General features: G+C 54.5%; 1 protein-coding gene across 5 annotated transcripts in view; it reads left to right on the forward strand.

Moving 5' to 3' along the window:
• The first annotated feature begins 275 nt into the window (after positions 1-275).
• The window catches only part of PSD4 (pleckstrin and Sec7 domain containing 4), a 37,074-nt gene continuing 19,299 nt past the window's right edge, over positions 276-18,050 (forward strand). For 3 of the 5 annotated variants that reach the window (XM_033838494.2, XM_033838499.2, XM_033838498.2), the window contains exon 1: positions 276-432. The gene's annotated coding sequence lies outside the window, so the exon portion shown is untranslated. Of the gene's footprint in view, positions 433-10,250; positions 10,374-13,183; positions 13,344-18,050 lie in introns of those variants that run through there. The other 2 variants (XM_073791146.1, XM_033838495.2) reach the window with 2 other exon arrangements.

Genomic DNA, 18,050 nt, shown 5'->3' on the forward strand with positions numbered 1-18,050 from the left:
AAAGAACTGGCACAGAATGGGCTTGGAGGGACTCGGATTTTGACCCGGCTCGGGGCGTGCACCCGTCTGGGGCTGGTCTGGGCTTCCGGCTGGTTTCCGAGCTGGAGGAAGACACCGGACAGAGGGCTCGGGGCGCCGGCGGCCCAACGGGGACAGCGCAGGTCGTGCAGGAGGCGCCCGCCCGCCGCCGTCAGACCAGTCGGACGGCTTCGCCCGCCCCGCCCCGCGCCGCCGGCCCGGCCACCGCCCTCCGTCTCCCCGCCGGAAACCCAGTGCCTCGCGCGAGCCGCGCGCCGGAGCTGGACCGGCCTGGTCCCCCGCGCAGCCGCCGCCCCGCGTTCCCCGCCGTTCCCGGCCCGCGCCTGGGCTCCGGGCCATGGGGCGCCCGGGCGGGCGGGCGGGCGGCCGGAGCAGGAGCCCAGCGGGACACTGGTAAGGGCAGGTGGGGCCCCGCGCCGGCCTCGCTGCGGAGAGTGTGCCGCTCACAGGGGGCGCCGCCGAGCGAGGGAGCATCTGCGCAGCCGGGGAGAGCGGGAAGAGGCTCCGAGGGGCGAGAGCGAGTAGGGCTGGTGGGGTCCTCAGCGTTCAACCTCATCGGGGGCAGGGCCGCCGACAGCAGGGGGACGCTCCCTGAGAGAGTCAAACTGCCCGGCCTGGGGTGCGGTGGCTCCACAGGCTCTTCCAGCCGGGCGGGGTGCACCTGGTTGCAGGAGGAGCCCTTAAAACCATCCAGCATCAGACCTGGGCGACACCGAGGGCCTAACTCCTTATCTCCCGTTGGCCTCAGTGGCCCCTAGGCCGGTGACCCGGCGGGGCCCTCCTCCCTGCTCCCTGCTTGCTGGGAGCCTGGCCAGTCTGGCAGGCTGCCCCCGCCAGGAGCGCACTGGGATGGAGGAGAGCCCAGCTCTTCCCCACTCCCTTGGATGCTGGCGGCTCTCCTTGGCCCTTCTCCTTGGCCCTTCTGGGTGTGTCTGGTCAGAAAACACCAGAGGTTCCTAAGAAGGTAAACAGTGTCTGCCCAGCAGACAAACTCACTTTCCCCTCTAGCGTTCTTTCTGGCTCTAGGATTGAGTTTAGCTTCTTTCAGTAAAACAGGGGAGCCAGGGCTGCGAGTTCCTTGCAGGTGTTTTTTTCCCACTTTGCTAAGTGTGCTGACCCAGGCCCTTGGGTCCATGGCCTGCATGTCTAGGTCAGGTGGGCAGCATCAACGTCAAGGCCAGGGCAGCTGGGGGCTCCACCTGCCCCTGACCTCATTAACCCAGTCCTTCCCCTGGCCCAGAGCTGATTGGATGTAATTAGCAACTAATTGGATGTCTCTGAGCCCCTCTACATAGGAAACGTCAAGGTCAGGTTTAGACAGCAGATAGTACCGAGTGATTCATTTCTTTCTTATGTGAGGGTTCTGAAGAAGGGTCATTCATTCATCCATTCATTCAACATATATTTACTGAATGCCAACCACTCATCAGGCATGAAGGCAGTGGGAATACAGCTGCTCTCGTTTACATGAATTGCGGGAGAGAGAAAATAAGTGAGGAGATGAATCACATTCGTTCAGAGAGTGATTAAATGCTGTAAAACAAAACAAAACAAAACAAAACAGGGTGATGATGGGCACGACCGTGAAACAGATCAGAGAACTCGGCCCTGAGCTAGAAAAGGTAGCAAGCAGGCTTTCTAAATAAGGTAGGAAAATGGTACCATCTTCAGGCCCTCAAATTCTGGGGGCACAGGATAGGATGTCCTCTGTGACCATGAGCAGGGACTTATGAGCTGCCTACAGGGGATCAGTGTATGAAGGATGAGAGGTGAGTAGCCCCCCTGTGGAGTCCTGAGAGTGTCCTTCTTGTTGGGAGGCTTAAATCTGAGGTGGAGATTTAAGCTTCCCCAGAAGACATATCCTGTTGACTCGATTATTTGTTCATTCATTCAACAAATACTGAGAGCCCGTATGTTAGGCACTCTTCTGGGTGTTAAGGATACATCACTGAACAAGACAGTCTTTCCTCCCTAGAGCTTATTTTCTGGTGGAGAGAAATGGACGGTAACAATAACAGCAATTTTAATGTCATGTCAGATAAATGCTGTGAATAAAAGCAAAGCAGCTTAAGGGGTTAGAACCAGGTGAGGGGACCTCCTGGGTTCAATAGGGTGGTCAGGACAGGCTGTGCTGAGGAGTTGGATGTAGACAAGACACAGGCATGTGACTAGCTGGGAGAAGAACATTCCAGGCAGAGGGAACGGCAAGTGCAAAGGCCCTGAGACATGAAGGAGGCTGGAGCAGGCTGGGCATTGCTGAACAGGAAGGAGGCCATGGTGGCTCTGAGAGGTGAGCAGGCATCTCTGGGGCTCTCATTAGAGGAGGCAGGGGCGGGGCTCAGCCTGCTGACCGGAGGCATGCAGGAAGGCAGGTGATGCTCTCAACTGCCGCGGCAGGAAGATTTACGTGCTCCCAAGAAAACTCAGGGTCAGGCCTGGAGTTTTACACTAGCGGGGAACAGGTGATCGCCAGAGACGGAGAGCGTGTCTCTTGGCAGGAGAGGCATCACTGGCCTTCCTTATATGCAGCGTCCATCCAACAACATGGGCTAAAGTGGGAGGTACACACCAAGTTTTCCAAATCAGTAAAGACTTGATATGGGGAGAAAAACTGTTGCCTTCTAGGAAAATTCCAATAATCTTCTGTTTTTCAAAAGAACGATCTCATTAGTAGACTTAAAAGGAAAACAGGAGAGGATATCGGGCATGTACTGTATGCCAGGCTCTCTTGAGCACTTCGTGTGCAAACACAAATCATTCTCACAGCACGTCTGTGATGTATGGACCACCCCGTTTCACAGATGAGAAAACTGAGGCCCAGCGAGAATAAGAAAGTTGCCCACTTTTACACAGCTAGTAAGTGAAGAATCAGGACTTATAATCGAGTGGTGCCGTTTTAGAGCCAAGTGCTCTGAGAGAGAGAGAGGTTTTGGCTAAAGGGATGTTTGTCTGCAGTAGAAAGGGTCTCCAGGGTGCCTCACAGCAGGGGCTGGTTAGAGAGAAGACAGCAGGACTTATGGGTGCATTCCACTTCTTTTCTGCTTTTTAAGATAATATTTGCATGGGTTAAAAGTTCTTTTAAAAATATTTTGAAAGGTACTACTTGCCTGTGTTAAAAATCTTTTTACAAGTGTTGGTTCAAACAGCCCTTAAGGAACACAGTGAGAAATCTCGTTCCTTCTCCTGTCCTGTGATTCCCTATCTTCTTTAGAGGAAATTGAGAATACTTGCAGACCTATGTTCTATTTGTAAATGAACATATACACATTATACTTTTTCTTTTCTCTCTTTTTTCTTTACACAAATAATAAGAATATGAATACTCAGGTCTGGGACTTCCCTGATGGTCCAGTGGTTAAGACTCCACGCTTCCATGGCAGGAGACGGGGGTTCGATCCCCGGTTGGGGAAGTTCCGCGTGCCGTGCAGGCGGCCAAAAAAAAAAAAAAAAGAATACTCATGTCTGTACCTTGTACCGCGCCCCCCTTCTTTTTTAACTTAATATACTTATTCAGATTCAGGACATATAGATGTGCTTCATCCTTTTAAAAGAAATGTGTAATATCTCACTGAATGGATTTAACCTATTTATGTAGCCATTCCTTTATGGTTTTCTAAATTGTTTTCCCCATTTTCGTTTGTTTGTTTGCTATGATAGACAACGCTGCATTAAGGATACTTGTACCTACATCTTTGCTCACTTCTGTGACTGTTTCAGCAGGCGACATCCATAAATGTGTAATTACTGATTGAAAGGCTCTGTGTATTTTAGATTTCCGTTGATGCCGGCTTGGTGTTATACACTGTTCTTGCCGATTTGGCAGACCAAAAAAATGGCATCATATGGTCGTTTTAATAGGTATTTATAGTCAGCGGCTTTGTGAGTCTCCTGTATGTTTTAAACCCTTTGTCTTTCTCTTTCTGTGGACTGTTCATGTCCTTGGCCTGTGACTTAACTTGGATTTTTGTCTTGTTGTTATTATTGAATTATAAGGGGTCTTATGATGATTTTCTCTTCATCCCTCAACTCCAGTCCCACTGACTGCCCTTCACCATCTTCCCTACCTTTGTGCACAGCAGCTACTCTGATATATTTAGGATACGTTTATCCTGGGATCTGGACTATTTTAGAGAAATATATGATGTTGATTTATATATGCATGTATTTTAAACTTACGTACGTTGTACTGTGCTACAAATCATGATCTTACTTTTAAAGCCGGTGCTATTTTTTAAGAAGATTTATCTAGCTGCTCCCTGGACACTCGGTTTGTTGCTTCTGACCGCTGCACTGCTTTGCGTGGTTGGAATTATGGAATTATCGTAACGGTCGATTCTTACCGGCTTGGTCTAGAAAGCTTGTTTGGAGAAATGGCATGATGGGGGTGAGCCCTGGAGGCTGAAGAGGATTGGATAGGTGGAAAAGGGGATGGGGAAGGGAACAGAGCTGACCAGGAGCACAGCATGAGGACACGACAACGTGTGAAATTTCCAGGAACTATTCCGGGGAGCCCCATAGACTGGGGGTGTGGTTCAGGGTGGGAGTGTGTGGTCCTAGGAGAGGCTGGGGGTCTCAAATGCCCTGTTGGGTTCTCCCTAAAGGCAATGAGGAGAGGTGGGGGTCAGCCAGGAAGGATTTTCAAGGGCAGGAGTGAGCTCCTGGAGGAGAATTGGGACAGACTGTGGACGTGCACCTGAGAGGCAGGAGGTCCCTGGGGTTCTCCGCATAGGTGACGAGCAGAGGGGCTGCCGGGGACGGAGAACCAGCAGGACTGGACGCTGGAGGCATGAAGGGTGCCTGCTAACTTGGGAAACGGGGCACATGCGACGCTGCAGACAGGACCTGGAGCGCAGGGCTGGGCACGGGGCGGGGGGTGCGGGGAGGCAGGCCCATGGGCGCGTGGACAGGTGATCGGGCACCTGTTGATTCTGAAGTCCTGCTCACCTGGCTAAAGGATTTCCGTTGGCATTTAGGACTCCGGGCTGGGGAGGGTTCGTGAACCTTCAGCGAGTGGGTAGGAGATGAACGTGTGGGAGTGGGTGAGGTCACTGTGGGAGAGCATTAAGTGCAAACTAGGCCCCACTGGAACAAAGCCCCGGGTTGTGGGTGAACAGGCTTGAGAAGTGGATGGACAGGCTGGACCAGCAAGGAGGCACGGATGCACTTTCGAACTCTGCCCTTTGCTGGCTCCGCGATCTCAGGAAAGCATCCTCTCGGCCTGGGAACCTGGGCAGGGGTGGGGCGGGGGTCCTTGTAAACAAGGACGGCCAACCAGGGGTCCCTGCCTTCCTGGCATCTCCCAGTGTGCCCTTGGAGGATGAGTGGAAGGGCTGAGGCGTACAGGAGAGAAGAGGCCTCCGGAAGCACAGGTGTGCGGGCTGTCTCCCTGGGGAGGAGCTCGGGGCCCCAGGGCCGTTCCTGCTGGAGGCTGCCGAGCCAGACTGCCCGCTCTGTCTCTGTGGGCAACTGTTGATAGACTTGATCTGTTCCAGCTGGCACAGAGAGGGCACCGGGCAGCCTAGGGCTTTGTTGCTCTGGGCAGGCTTATGTGAGAGCACCCCCAGGGTAACACCAACCTTTTGGGGGTGGGGGTGGGGCCCAGACAAAACCCCCTCTGAGTCTTGTCTCCCTCCTTCGCAATGTCAGCATATACCTGTTCTCTCTTTTTTTTTCATAAAGTTGTTTTTTTAAAATCTTTATTTATTTTATTTTTGGCTGTGTTGGATCTTCGTTGCCCCATGTGGGCTTTCTCTAGTTCCGGTGAGCGGGGGCTACTCTTCCTTGCGGTGCGCGGGCTTCTCATTGCGGTGGCTTCTCTTGTTGCGGAGCACGGGCTCTAGGCGCGCGGGCTTCAGTAGTTGTGGCGCACGGGCTTCGTTGCTCCGCGGCATGTGGGATCTTCCCGGACCAGGGCTCGAACCCGTGTCCCCTGCCTTGGCAGGCGGATTCTTAACCACTGCGCAACCAGGGGAGCCCACCTGTTGTCTTTTTTATGTAACACCAGAGCCTTGCTTTTCCTCCGGTTGTGCAACCTGAATTTCCTGTTCGTCAGTCAATGGCTGATGAAGGCTAATTAGCATTATAAGGAAGACCCTCGACAGGGCTTCCTCCAAAAGAGTAAGTGCTTGAAAGGCTGGATTCAGCCCACTCATTTACATAGCTTGTCATGATTTTTGACAGAAGAGTTTTCCACCTGTACTATTTTATTTCATATTTTTCCTTGAATACACACAATTTGAAAAACACAACATGAAGTAGGCATTATTTACTTTAGCGAGATCCTTAGCAACACTATCTGTGAAATCGTGGGGTTTTTTAATGCATATTCAAATACATGCTTAACTATTAAAGATGTTTATTATGTGTACCATATGCCTACTTAGGCAAACATAGATTTAGATTAGTGGATTCGTGGAGGAGATCATCTTCGCTATGTGGGAGACGGGGAAAAAACCCTTTTCCCCTACCCTCTAAGATTTTGTCCCTGGGACCTGCGAATTAAACTGGCAAAAGATTAACAGTAGAAAAAGGTTCATTGGCCTGCACGTGGGAGCCAGTCAGAGAAGTAGCTGGCTTGTTAAAGTGTTAAAGGCTTATATACCTAAATTAGTAGGGAAGAGGGAGCGCGGAGAAAAAGCCTTCTCTGGGAAGAACAAATAGGTTTCTTTTCCAAAGACAAATGGGTTTTTAGAACAAATGAGAAATGACAAAGTAGTGATAATGTTGGTCTCCACAGGTGTGAGTGTTTTTGCAGTCTCCTTGTGGGCCATAAATCTCTCCTAGAGAAGGGGTTCGGGGTAGATTTTATTGAGTTCTCCCTTCTGGGAATAGATCTGCCCTGCAGAAGGAATTTATGGCTGCCTTATTTCTCAGAATTTGCTGCGTTTAGTCAGATAAGGAAAGCTCTGAGAAGGCTTCTTACTGTAGCCGTCAAATCTCAAATGTCTTCATCTCAAACTTCATCCCAGTTCTGGGGCTCCGAGTAGGTCCCTACACCAACGTCAGAGAGGTCACCCTGCAGCCAGTTGAGCGGTGGTAGCAGTGAGGGGTCAGAAGCAACAAATACCCATGCAGACCCTCTTAGGCCCGCCCCCGTCTCACTCTGGTCGTCCACCGGCAACCTGGTGGGTAGGGGGGTTGGCAAAGAACCTCCCAGTCTTTAAAGTGAGCAGGGAAATTCAATCATTATTTAATTCAACAAATTTAATTTATTTTTGCTGATGACAAACATCGTACATATTTGTTTATTTATTTGTTTTTTGTACATACGTGCTTATTTTTAAACAGCAGGTACACACCAAAAACACATAAAGAACTTAACATCATGTCTACTGTTACCACACCCAGATAGCCGCCATCAACCAGTGTTTTGGTATTTCATTGCCTAAATACACACATTTTTTTTTTTTGGCGGTACGCGGGCCTCTCACTGTTGTGGCCTCTCCCGCTGCGGAGCACAGGCTCTGGACGCGCAGGCTCAGCGGCCATGGCTCACGGGCCCAGCCGCTCCGCGGCATGTGGGATCTTCCCGGACCGGGGCACGAACCCGCGTCGCCTGCATCGGCAGGCGGACTCTCACCCACTGCGCCACCAGGGAAGCCCAATATGCACATTTAAAAAAAAATCGAGACCATACTGAATATACAATCAAGTTTCTTACTTAATAATATGCAGTGAGAATCTTTCCACTTCATGAAATACTCTTCAAAAACAAGATAGTTAAAGGTTGCTGAGTTTCGCTCGATGGTTCTATCATAATTTATTTATCTGGTTCCTGGTGGATGTTGAGGTTGTGAGTATTTTTGCTTTTATAAGTATCTTAGCGCACATGTATTGCAACAGATGTTTGTAAGCATCTTCTGGGTGTCCAGGGGGCTCAAGGACAGATGTGAATAACTGTAGAGCCCTACTCTCTGCTTACCTAAGAAGGACAGACCTGTGACAAGTGGCTGCAGGGAAAATGCTAATCTGAAAATACAGGGTGGCTTTGGGAGAGACCAGCTGGGGCCGGACTTTGGTGCCAAGGAATAAGAAGGCCAGGGAGTGGTGGCCTGGGCACCTGTCCACAGTAACCACAGCAAGGTTACTGTACCCACTGCGGGACTGGGCAGCCGAGTCCAAGAGATAGAAGCTGTCACTCATTTTCGTAATAATCACTTCTGGCCCTTGCCCAGGAAAACAAGGGCAGCCTTGGTGCCCATGTGTGTAGGGCGGTTGGTGATGGTGCTGCCGCTGTCCCGTGATCCCTTTCCTCACTGCCCTGCCTCTGGGACACCTCTCCCTCCCAGTCTAAGACCACAGGTGTTAGGGAGGGGCACCACCCCTGCCGTGGGCTCCGTCCCTAGAAGCCCTCACCCTGGCCCTCCCTCCCAGCTGCTGGCCAGTGGGACTGTCACCATCTACTCTGGCAGAGAAATATTTAGGAAGGCAAGTGTCCTCCTGTCTGTCCTCCCTGAGGGCCCGGGCTTGTGGAGGCCTGAGAGCTAAGAGGGAAAAGGGCATTTTCTGGAGGAAGGAGCAGGTGGCTGCCTTACTCCCAGGCCTCCCTAAAGGACAGAACCTCTACAGTGACAAATTCAGGGACATGGGGGCCCGTCGAGGTGCTTCTGGCCCCGGCTCTCCCCCGGCCTGGTAGCCGGTACCCCCGGAACGATGGTAGTGAGTTCCATCACCGTTGGAGTTTTCATAAGCTCTGCGTTGTAGAAATGAGCTCAGGCTGGGCCATGAGGAGCCCTGCTCCCTTGGAAAGCAATCCCAACTCCTTCGTATCAGCAGTGTGTAAATGGCGACAGGGTATAGCAGACGGTGCATTTGGTTTGGCAGTCCTGGGTTCAAGTCCAGCCTGAGAGGCTGCTCTGACCCTCGGTCTCCTTATCTGTTCTGTGGCGTGGGGATCGTAACACCCCACCCCCACCCCGGACTCTAGGGTTTGGAGATGCTGCTTGTAAAGGGCCTTGTGAGTGTCAGCCCCTAGGGGCCCTCTGTGTAAGGTAGTGAGAAGCCAGGTGCCCATTCCCTTCCTCTGCTGCCTCCCGCCTCTCACCCCTCTGCTGTGTGCTGAAAGCCCCAGAGCTCCTCTCCTGGAAGGTGGGCTCCACTCCGCCATCCGCGCGCAGTGTATGAGGTGCCACCTCCCCACCTGTGCTGAGCAGCTTCCGCTGCGGGCAAACAGGAAGTCACTCACCTCAAGGGAGGCAGGAAGGCTGCCTGCCCCTGGGCTGTGGTTGGGTCCGGAGGCTGCGTGTCTGCTGGGCCCTGGGGAGGGGGACAGTGGGCGGGGACCCCCAGAAGTGGGAGGGGGCACCAAAGATCAAAGCTCCCCACCAGCAGGGGCTCTGGGCGCCAGAGCTAGTTGCCCTGCGCCTGCCCACACTGAACCACATGCCCTGTGAGCTGGAGGCCCTCCTAGCCTGTGGCCCGCCCCTCCCCCCGCCCCTCCCCCACCCATCCAGTTTTGCTCCTTGCATCTTGGGAAGGAGGTGAAAGTGCTAGGAGATGGAACAGAGCTGGCGGCTGCAGGAGTCTGGGAGTCTCTTCGAGGAGTTTGCTGTAAGCAGGAACCCCCCCCCCCGCCACACCCCAAATCCCCCCAGATGCACACACCAGTCACGTAGAAGACCTGCTGCCTGGGAGGAGAGCGGAGAGGCCGACTCCGTTTCCCACGGTGCTGCTCGATGCGACTGAGGGTCAGAAGACGAGCAGCTTTGACTCATGCATTCATCAGAAGGTTTGGGAGCAGTTATGAGCCAGGCCCTCTGCTGCACAACCTGGGTAGCGATAGAGGCGAGTGGACCAGTCCTCGCCCTTGAGAAGTTTACAGTCAGGGGAAGGAAGGAGACTCATAAGTACACGGAGGAAGCCGATCGCTGGTGCCCGGGCTGACCGGCAGCGTCTCAGCCCCAGGGAGCCCAGCCTGGGATGGGTTCAGGGCTGGGAGTGGAGGGGGAAGACCCTTGTCCTCGGCTCCTAATCAGTCCTCACCTCATGGTCGCCTGGCTTCTGCCCGCATCGTGCCTCCAGCCCCCACCCCCAGCTTGTCTGTAACCTCCGTGCGCCCTCGTTCGATGGTCACGTTATTCCTCATCTTGCACTACTTTCCAGTAGCGTTCGACACAGCCGACCACTTCCTCCTTCTGAAGTTATCTTTCTCCTCTCTTGTCTTTCTTTGGTGATGACACACCCTCATGCTGTTTCTCTTACCTCCTGGACAGCCCCTGCTGTTCTCCTCTGCGGGCTTTTCCTGGGGAGGCTCCGCCAGCCCGCAGCGTGGACCACCTTCCTGCTGGTCACATAGGAGCTCCTTTCTTCAGCCCAGCCCCTCCAGTCAACTCCAGGTACCAGCCACTCCTGCTTGAGTATCTCACAGATCTCTCAAGCCTAATATTTATTTATTTTTGAAATTATATCTTTCTATTTTAACCTTCCAATATATTATTGTTACTGCTTTATACAGTTTTAATGTTTACTGCATCTTTACCACTCTTTGCTCATAATTTCTTCTTCCATCTCAGACCCTCCATCTGGGAGAATTTTCTTTCCTCCTAAAGTGTATACTGTAGAGCTTTCTTTAGTCTGAGATCGCACTTTCTTAGATTTCGTGTATCAGAAAATGTCTTTATCTCGTCCTTGTTCTTAAAAGATATTTTCATTATATATGAAATTCTGGGGTGGCAGTTATGTTTCTATCACCGCATTGAATATTTTATCCCACTGTCTTGTGGCTTCTGTCACTTAAGTTGAGAAATCTGCTATCAGCAGAATTTCAAACCTAATATTTAAAGATGAAACTCTTGGTTTGCTCCCTGAAGCCTCATCTCCCCACATCTTTCCCATTTGAGCAAATACCATTACTACCCATCCAAGTTGCTCAAGCCAGAAATCTAGAAGCTGACCTGGACTTCTCTAGCATCACTTACGTGGCAGATTCTCCCAAGCGTCCCCGATATAGATCCCACATCCTCTGTCTCACCTTCCCTGGCGTTTCTGCTGCCCTCCAAACCACTGTCCCACCTCCCCTGGACTGTCACAGAGCCCCTGCCTGGTCTCCCTGCTCTCACTGCGCCCTCCACTGTCTGTTCTCCATGCAGCAGCAGGTGATCTTAAAAATAAATACGCCTGTCACTCCCCTGCTTAGCCCTGGGGACCCCACGGGATCTGGCCCCATCCTCTTCGGCCACCCTCCCCTAGGCCAGCCGCACTGGCCACGCTGGCTGGCTTTCTGTTCCCTTCACTCCTGGAGACCTTTCCGGTCTCGGGTAAGAAATGAGACATGCAGTTTCATCTGCCGAAAATGCCCACCCTGCACTCTTTACGTGCTGCCTCCTCTTTATGGGAATAAGGTGCCCCCGGTCTCCCTTCGCAGTGAGCTTCCCCACTGCTCACTTTCCTTTCTCCCCGTCCCATCCCCCCGCCAGCATTTATCACAGTTTATAATCACACACCGATTACTTCGTCGCTTGTTTATTTTCTGTCTGTCACTTGATTGGAAGCTCCTGAGGATAGGGGTCCTGTGCTTTATTCCTGACGGTCAGCAGCTTCTCGCATTGGGATGGCGTGGGGCCGGCGCTGACTGACCCGTGGCCACGTGCCGGACACCCTGTGAGGCTGGAGGCCTGAGGGAGGGTTTGCGTTTGGGCCGAGGCGACTTTAGGTTTCTGGTTTACCTGGCTGGGCAAAGTGTTGTAAAATCCTCCACACAGAAGGACGAACAGCTTGGGGAACGTTACGAACCCGGTTGTGTTGCGCTGACCCGGAGATAAACCTGCCGCTAACATTTACGAGCTCCAGAAAAGGGAACAGTGGAGGCCCCCCACCCCAAGACGTGTTCGGATGTGTCAGTGTTATAACACCACACCTGATGAACTGTTATACAAAGTGTGTCCTCTTTTCCTGCCTGTCACTTTGATGATGACCTGGGGGTCCAGCTCTGAATGAGGATTCGCAGCCCCTGCTGAATGTGGCAGCAGAGGCCACCCCAAGCCTTTAGCTCCTTCCCTTTCTTTCCCCTGCCCTGGCTTGGTGCCGCACGTGCACGGAGGGCATCGACCCGCCCCCAGGTCCAGGCCCTCTCCACCCCCTCGCTGCCTCTCCCCCTCGCCCCAGGTCTAGGGCCGCACAGAGCAGTGATGTCCCCGGGGAGGAGCAGGAGTAGAGGTTCCACGGGTCCAGGAAGCAGAGAATCTCAGACTTCTGGGTGCCCAGAGAAAGGCCTGGTAGGCACGTCCCTGTGGACTCCTCGCCGTGCGCGTGCGCGTGCGTGTGCGTGTGTGTGTTGGGGGGCGCAGCTGGAGCCACGCCCTGTGCGCTGTGGGCCAGGCCGGCCTGGGTCTGAGGCCCTTGGATTCTGGGCCTTGCAAGTCGAGGAGTCTTCTGGGAGGTTGGATTTATGAGGACTAGAGTTCAGGGAGGGGGCCGGGGTCTTTGGACCCTCAGCAGGGAAGCTGGTGGTCACTGAGACCGGAGAATAGATGGTGCGGAGGGAGGAGAGCACGGTCCGGTGAGCGTGGTTCCCCCAGCCTCGGACTCAGACTCCTGGACCCCTGTGGCCTGTGGCCTGCAGACATACGTGGGGAATTCAGCCGTGGGAGATGGATGACAGTCGGTCCATGCGGTCAGATGCTCTGAGTTCCAACCACAGCTTCGTGATTTCCCGGCTGTGCCACCGTGGGCAGTGGCTTAACCTCTCTGAGCCTGCCTCTGGATCCATGCAATGGATAGAGTAACAGTTCATAATGTAAGTGAGAGGGGGGACTCAGGGGCTATTGGGGAACCCTTTGTCACTGTAGGACAGTTACACCAGGTGCCATTATTACCTACCCAAGACAGCCATACACAGATTGAGGGAAAAAGAAAAGTTACCAGCCCCAGGGCCCTCCCGAGTCCCACCGAGTGCCCTGCCAGGACCCGAGAGCTGGGCAGAGATGAGAACCTGGTGACAGAACGTCGGGGGGGAGGGACGGGGTGTGTTCACAGTCCGGGGCGCTGCGCCTTCCTCTTTCTTTCTCCCGGGCCCCTGATTCGGGGCTGCGTGGAGGGTGGGGGACCCCCGGGAGCCGGGGCAGGGGGCTGGGGCCAGAGGCGCCAGGCCTGGGAGCGGGTGCCCTTGTCTCGGGGCAGGAAGTGTGAGGTGCAGCGCAGCTGGGGAGCCCCGGAGGCCTTGGGGCAGCAGGGGGGTGAGTGTGGTGAGGGGAACGGAAGTCGGAAGCTGCAGCTGCCACGTTCCCCATTCACAGGCCAGACGGACGGGGCAGCAGGGCCGCTCCCGGGGAGCCGGGCCCACGCACCCCTTCCCGGGTCCTCTGGAGGTGAGCAGGGTGTGCCTGCTTCGGGTGGGGGGCTCGGAGGGCGCCGGGGGGCGGGGACGTGGAGAGTCCCGTGTGGGCCCTGGCGGTGACCGCCGGGGCAGGTGGGCAGGAAGAAGGGCTCCATAGGCCCCTGCGTGTGCACCTGCTGTGCGGCCGACCTTGGGCTGCAGCCCCATCCTTCCCCTTCCTCCTCTCCGTCCACCGGCCCCTCCCAATCTGGCCCTTTCTGGGATTCCTGCTCTGGCTCCCACGTACCCCAGCCTTCCCGGAGCCCCTGGGGGTCTGCAGTCGTGAAGTGGCCAAGGCCCCTCCCTCCTAAAGCTCCCGTGAGCCTCCCCAGGTCCCTGGTGGCTGCTGGGACTGGTGCCCAGCAGGGGCTTCTGTGGCCAGAGGCCCCAAGTGAGCCTTGACCCCTCGACCCTGGAGAGGAGGAAGCCATTCGGGCTGGGGCTTTGGAGGGGGGGCAGCTTTGGGCGCGGTCACCGTAGGAGCTCAGACTCGGGGCTCCCGCAGGGAGGACGGGTGGAGGGGAGGCGCCCAGCTGGCTGGTTTGCCCGGGCAGTGCTGGTTTAGGCCCGTCGACCTGTTGGGTAACAGGGACCAGCTCACTCTCAAAGGCTTCCCTGTTTGGGACACCGTCGGGCCTTCTAGTTGTAATTGTTCATCTCAGCCACTGCCCCCTTATTCTAGGGCCTGAGATCCTGTGGGTGGAGTCAGTCCTGCGCTAAAAGGCTGGCAAGGGTGACCTGTCATCAGCTGATAATAAGTACCCCAGAGGACCGAGGGGCCTTAGCCAGGAGGCCTGTCTCCCAGGGCTCTAGGGCATCACAGGCTCCCTCCTCTACAGATAAGGAACCAGCCTAGGGATTAGAATCCAGGCTCTAGGCTCTCTGTAGTGGGAGGGGGAGATCCAAGAAGGGGTGAGGGAGGCCCAGCCTGGCCCTGAGCCTTTGCTGTCCTTCACAGGCAGTAGCTTCTCTGGAGACCCTTTGGCCCTCTCCGCCCACCCTTCCCCCCATCCTCTCTGCCCCTACCCCGTCCTCTCTGCCCTCTCCATCCTCTGTCTCTGCCTGAGTCTCAGCTGACCCCACCTCAGGGTTCTCAGCACCAACTCGTGTGCGCGCGCGCGCGCGCGTGTGTGCGCGCGCGTGTGTGTGTGTGTGCGCGCGCGCGTGTGTGTGTGTGTGTGTGTGTGTGTGTTTCTCTCTGCACATTTGCATGAAGCCTCCTTCCTTGTGGGCAGGATGTGGGGTGGCCCCTAGTCAAGTACCTTGGGTGCTCTGGCCCCGGGTTCAGGCAGGGGCGTCTGTCCTGCACCTTGAAACTGGAGACGCTCGGGGAGCTGTCCTCAGGGACAGCACCCTTAACCTGGCTTCCGCCCAGGGCTGCTGAGGGACAGGACAGGTCACCTCCTAAATCCCTGGATGGGCCAGGAGCCTTTGCTTTTTGCGTAGGAAGGAAACATTTCCAGGGCAAAAGGAAGCAGTTTTCTGAGTTGGAAGCTTAAAGGGAGAGAGAGAGATGCACACTCCGGATAGGACATCCCGGGCCGACTCCTGGGGGACTGAGGGAGCCCACTGGGCTGAGTCCGTGCTGTCAGGGAGGACAGGGAGTCCGCGTTTGTTTGGCTGCAAGCCAAGTTAGTCTGAGCACGACGTAGTGTTTCTGAGCACCTCCCAAGGGGTGGGCCCAGCCTTAGCACTCAGACCCCCTCCCACTGTATAGCAAAGCTCTCAAGGAGCTTTATCCATCTTATTTCCTTCTTTCACAGGCAAGGAACCAGGTGAAGCTTTGGACCAGAGTCACGTGGCTCGTCCATTGTAGCTAGGATTTGAGTCTAGTCTGTGAGCCTCCAGGTGTAGGGTGAGTGGGGGCCGAATGCAGGACATTCACGCTGTCATCTTTCGCACTCAGGCAGGCTCTCCCCCGGCCTCCCATGGCCTTCAGCACCTCAGGGCACAGGCTCTGTGCCCAAGCGGGGGGTGGAAAGCAAACCCACTCTCAAAACGATGATCCAGGTGCCATCTGGGCTCCTTCCTGCCCTAAGATCAAAAAGACATTGGTCTTGGGCCTCCCTGGTGGCGCAGTGGTTGGGAGTCCGCCTGCCGATGCGGGGGACACAGGATCGTGCCCCGGTCCGGGAAGATCCCACATGCCGCGGAGCGGCTCGACCCGTGAGCCATGGCCACTGAGCCTGCGTGTCCGGAGCCTGTGCTCCGCAATGGGAGAGGCCACAACAGTGAGAGGCCCTCACAACAAACAAACAAACAAAAAGACCTTGCCTTGAAGCCCAGGGTGGGTGTCGGGTGGTGGTGGGAGGGACTTATGTCCCCCTGGTCCCCGAGCCGTGGATTTCTGTGTCCTTTACCTCCCATCAGCTAATGCAGGCTCAGCCCCTGCAGAGGTTACTCCGCTCAAGACAGGAGCCCTGGGGGCTGCCTAGTGCAGCATTGGCTCTCTCCGCCCCACCCCATCCTCAGCTTCCTCCCTAATACTTCCTCTCACTGGCTTCTGGACTCAGAGCATGTTTTTGCATTCCAAAGAGCCACCACACTTCTTCCAGAGCTTTTCCTTAAAAGTTTTCTCTTCCTGAGCCACCACGATGCTTAGAAAAATGAAGGGCTGCTTATTTCAGAGATAACAAGGCCTACCTAAGAAGCCTGTGGCAGATGCTTTCTCCCTCCTTTGTTCTGGTTAAGATGGCTGAGCGATTTCAAAAGCCGTATCGCTAAGCCTGAAGGGTGAAAAAAAGGTAAACCAAGAAAATGCTAGACACATGAGAACTAGGCTCTGCTCCCCAGTTCCTCTGTGTGTGTGTGTGTGTGTGTGTGTGTGTGTGTGTGTGTGTGTGTGAGAGAGAGAGAGAGGGGGGGGGGGGAGAGAGAGAGAGAGAGAGAGAGAGAGAGAGAGAGAGAGAAACTTCTTAAACTCGCATTTCTAGTGGAGAGCACAGGACAAGGTGGTTGAACCGGTCCTGATGTCTCCTTCTCTCTGTCCAGCTACTGCCTCAGAGCCAGAACCCAGATGAGCATTTTGGCTGCTGGGTTGGCCTGGCAGGAGCCACCTCTGGAAAAGCTCTGACCTAAGGGTTCTGGGCTTCCTGGAAGGAAGGTGTGATTGGCTCATGGCCAGACTGGCCCTCAGGGGGGAGTCTTCATGTTGTAATGAGGCTAAATCTCTTTCTCCAAGCCTCAGTCTCCCCAGTCCTGTAGGAAGGTTGTTGAGGAGGGGGCTTTCTGAGGATCCATCCACCCATCCACCTACACATCTGTTCATCCACCCCCTCCATCCATCTATCCATCCAACTGTCCCTCCATCCCTCCTTCCACGCTTTCATCCGTCCCTCCTTCCATGCTTCCATCCATCCATCCACCCACCCACCCATCCACCCACCCATCCATCCATCCCTCCCTCCATCCCTCCATCCCTCCTTCCACACTTCCATCCATCCCTCCTTCCACCCTTCCATCCATCCATCCATCCACCCATCCATCCATCCATCCACCCATCCATCCCTCCATCTCTCCATCTTTCCTCTTATTTTCACAAACATTTCTGGAGTGCCACCTCTGAGTCAGGCAGGCCCTGCCCTGAACAGTGGGGGAAACAGGTGAATTAAAGTGACTCCGCATCAGAAGAAATTCATGCTCCATTCAATCCATGAATTCCCAAAAGAATTGATTTATGGGTGGGAAGAGAGAGTGCTGCTTAAGGGAGCTACAGACCTGGGTTCAGATCCCAGCGTCTCCACCCACCAGCTGAGCTACCTGGGCACATTTCTGAAGCTCTCTGAACCTTGTTTCCTTAGTAGTAGGAAGGCGATGTCACCACGTGTCTCACTCGTGGAACTGAGCCCACAAGACTGAGTCTGGGGCTGCAAAGCGTGAGCTGGGTGAGTGGCACACCGCAGGGGTGGGGCGCTCTTGACGTAGGTTGGGCACTCTTGACATAGGGTTGGGTTGTCAGGTACAAGACAGAGCGCAGAGCTGAATTTGAATTTCAGATAAATAATGAGTCCGTTTTCAGTATAAATACGTCCCCAGGATTGAGCATCCTCTATTGTTTACTTGCTAAATGTGACAACTCTACTGAGAGGCCATGTACACCTGTCTGCCTGCCTGGACCCAGGACACCCGCCACCAGCCTCTGTAACCCCAGGTGTCTCATGGGTGGTCCTGAGCTTCTCAAGTCAACACTAACCCTCAACTTTCTAACGACTGGAACTAGAGGCTAACGATATACCACCAGAACTTTGACGTTGGAGTGGGTATAACACAATTGGTCACTAAAACGATTGTCGGTCACCATTTCCACAGCGAGACAGCAGTAGCGGGAAGCACAAAGAACCTCCTTCTTGGCGATTACATTTTGGGAATGGAAGGCACGTGGGTTAACACACTAGGGATTACCCTGTGGAGTAAATGCTCTGAAATAAGAGAGAGAGGGATGGCGTGCAGACATACCTCTTTCCCCACCACGTGCTGGATCTGTCTGTCCCTGCTTCCCCCCCAGGTCCCCACCTCACCTCCCTTGGGTCCTTCAGTTCCCCTCAGGCCCCAGACATCTGTTGTCTTCTCCTTTGGTCTCTGGAAAGCTGCCTCAGCTTCTCTGATTTTTCTTTCCCTTGGAATCCATGGAGGAAGACCCCATTTCTTCTGGGAAGGCCAGTCCAATCCTCGTTTGTGTCTAGCCTGGTCATTAACATTT

Source organism: Tursiops truncatus, chromosome 14, assembly GCF_011762595.2.
Source record: "Tursiops truncatus isolate mTurTru1 chromosome 14, mTurTru1.mat.Y, whole genome shotgun sequence".
NCBI lineage: Eukaryota > Metazoa > Chordata > Mammalia > Artiodactyla > Delphinidae > Tursiops > Tursiops truncatus.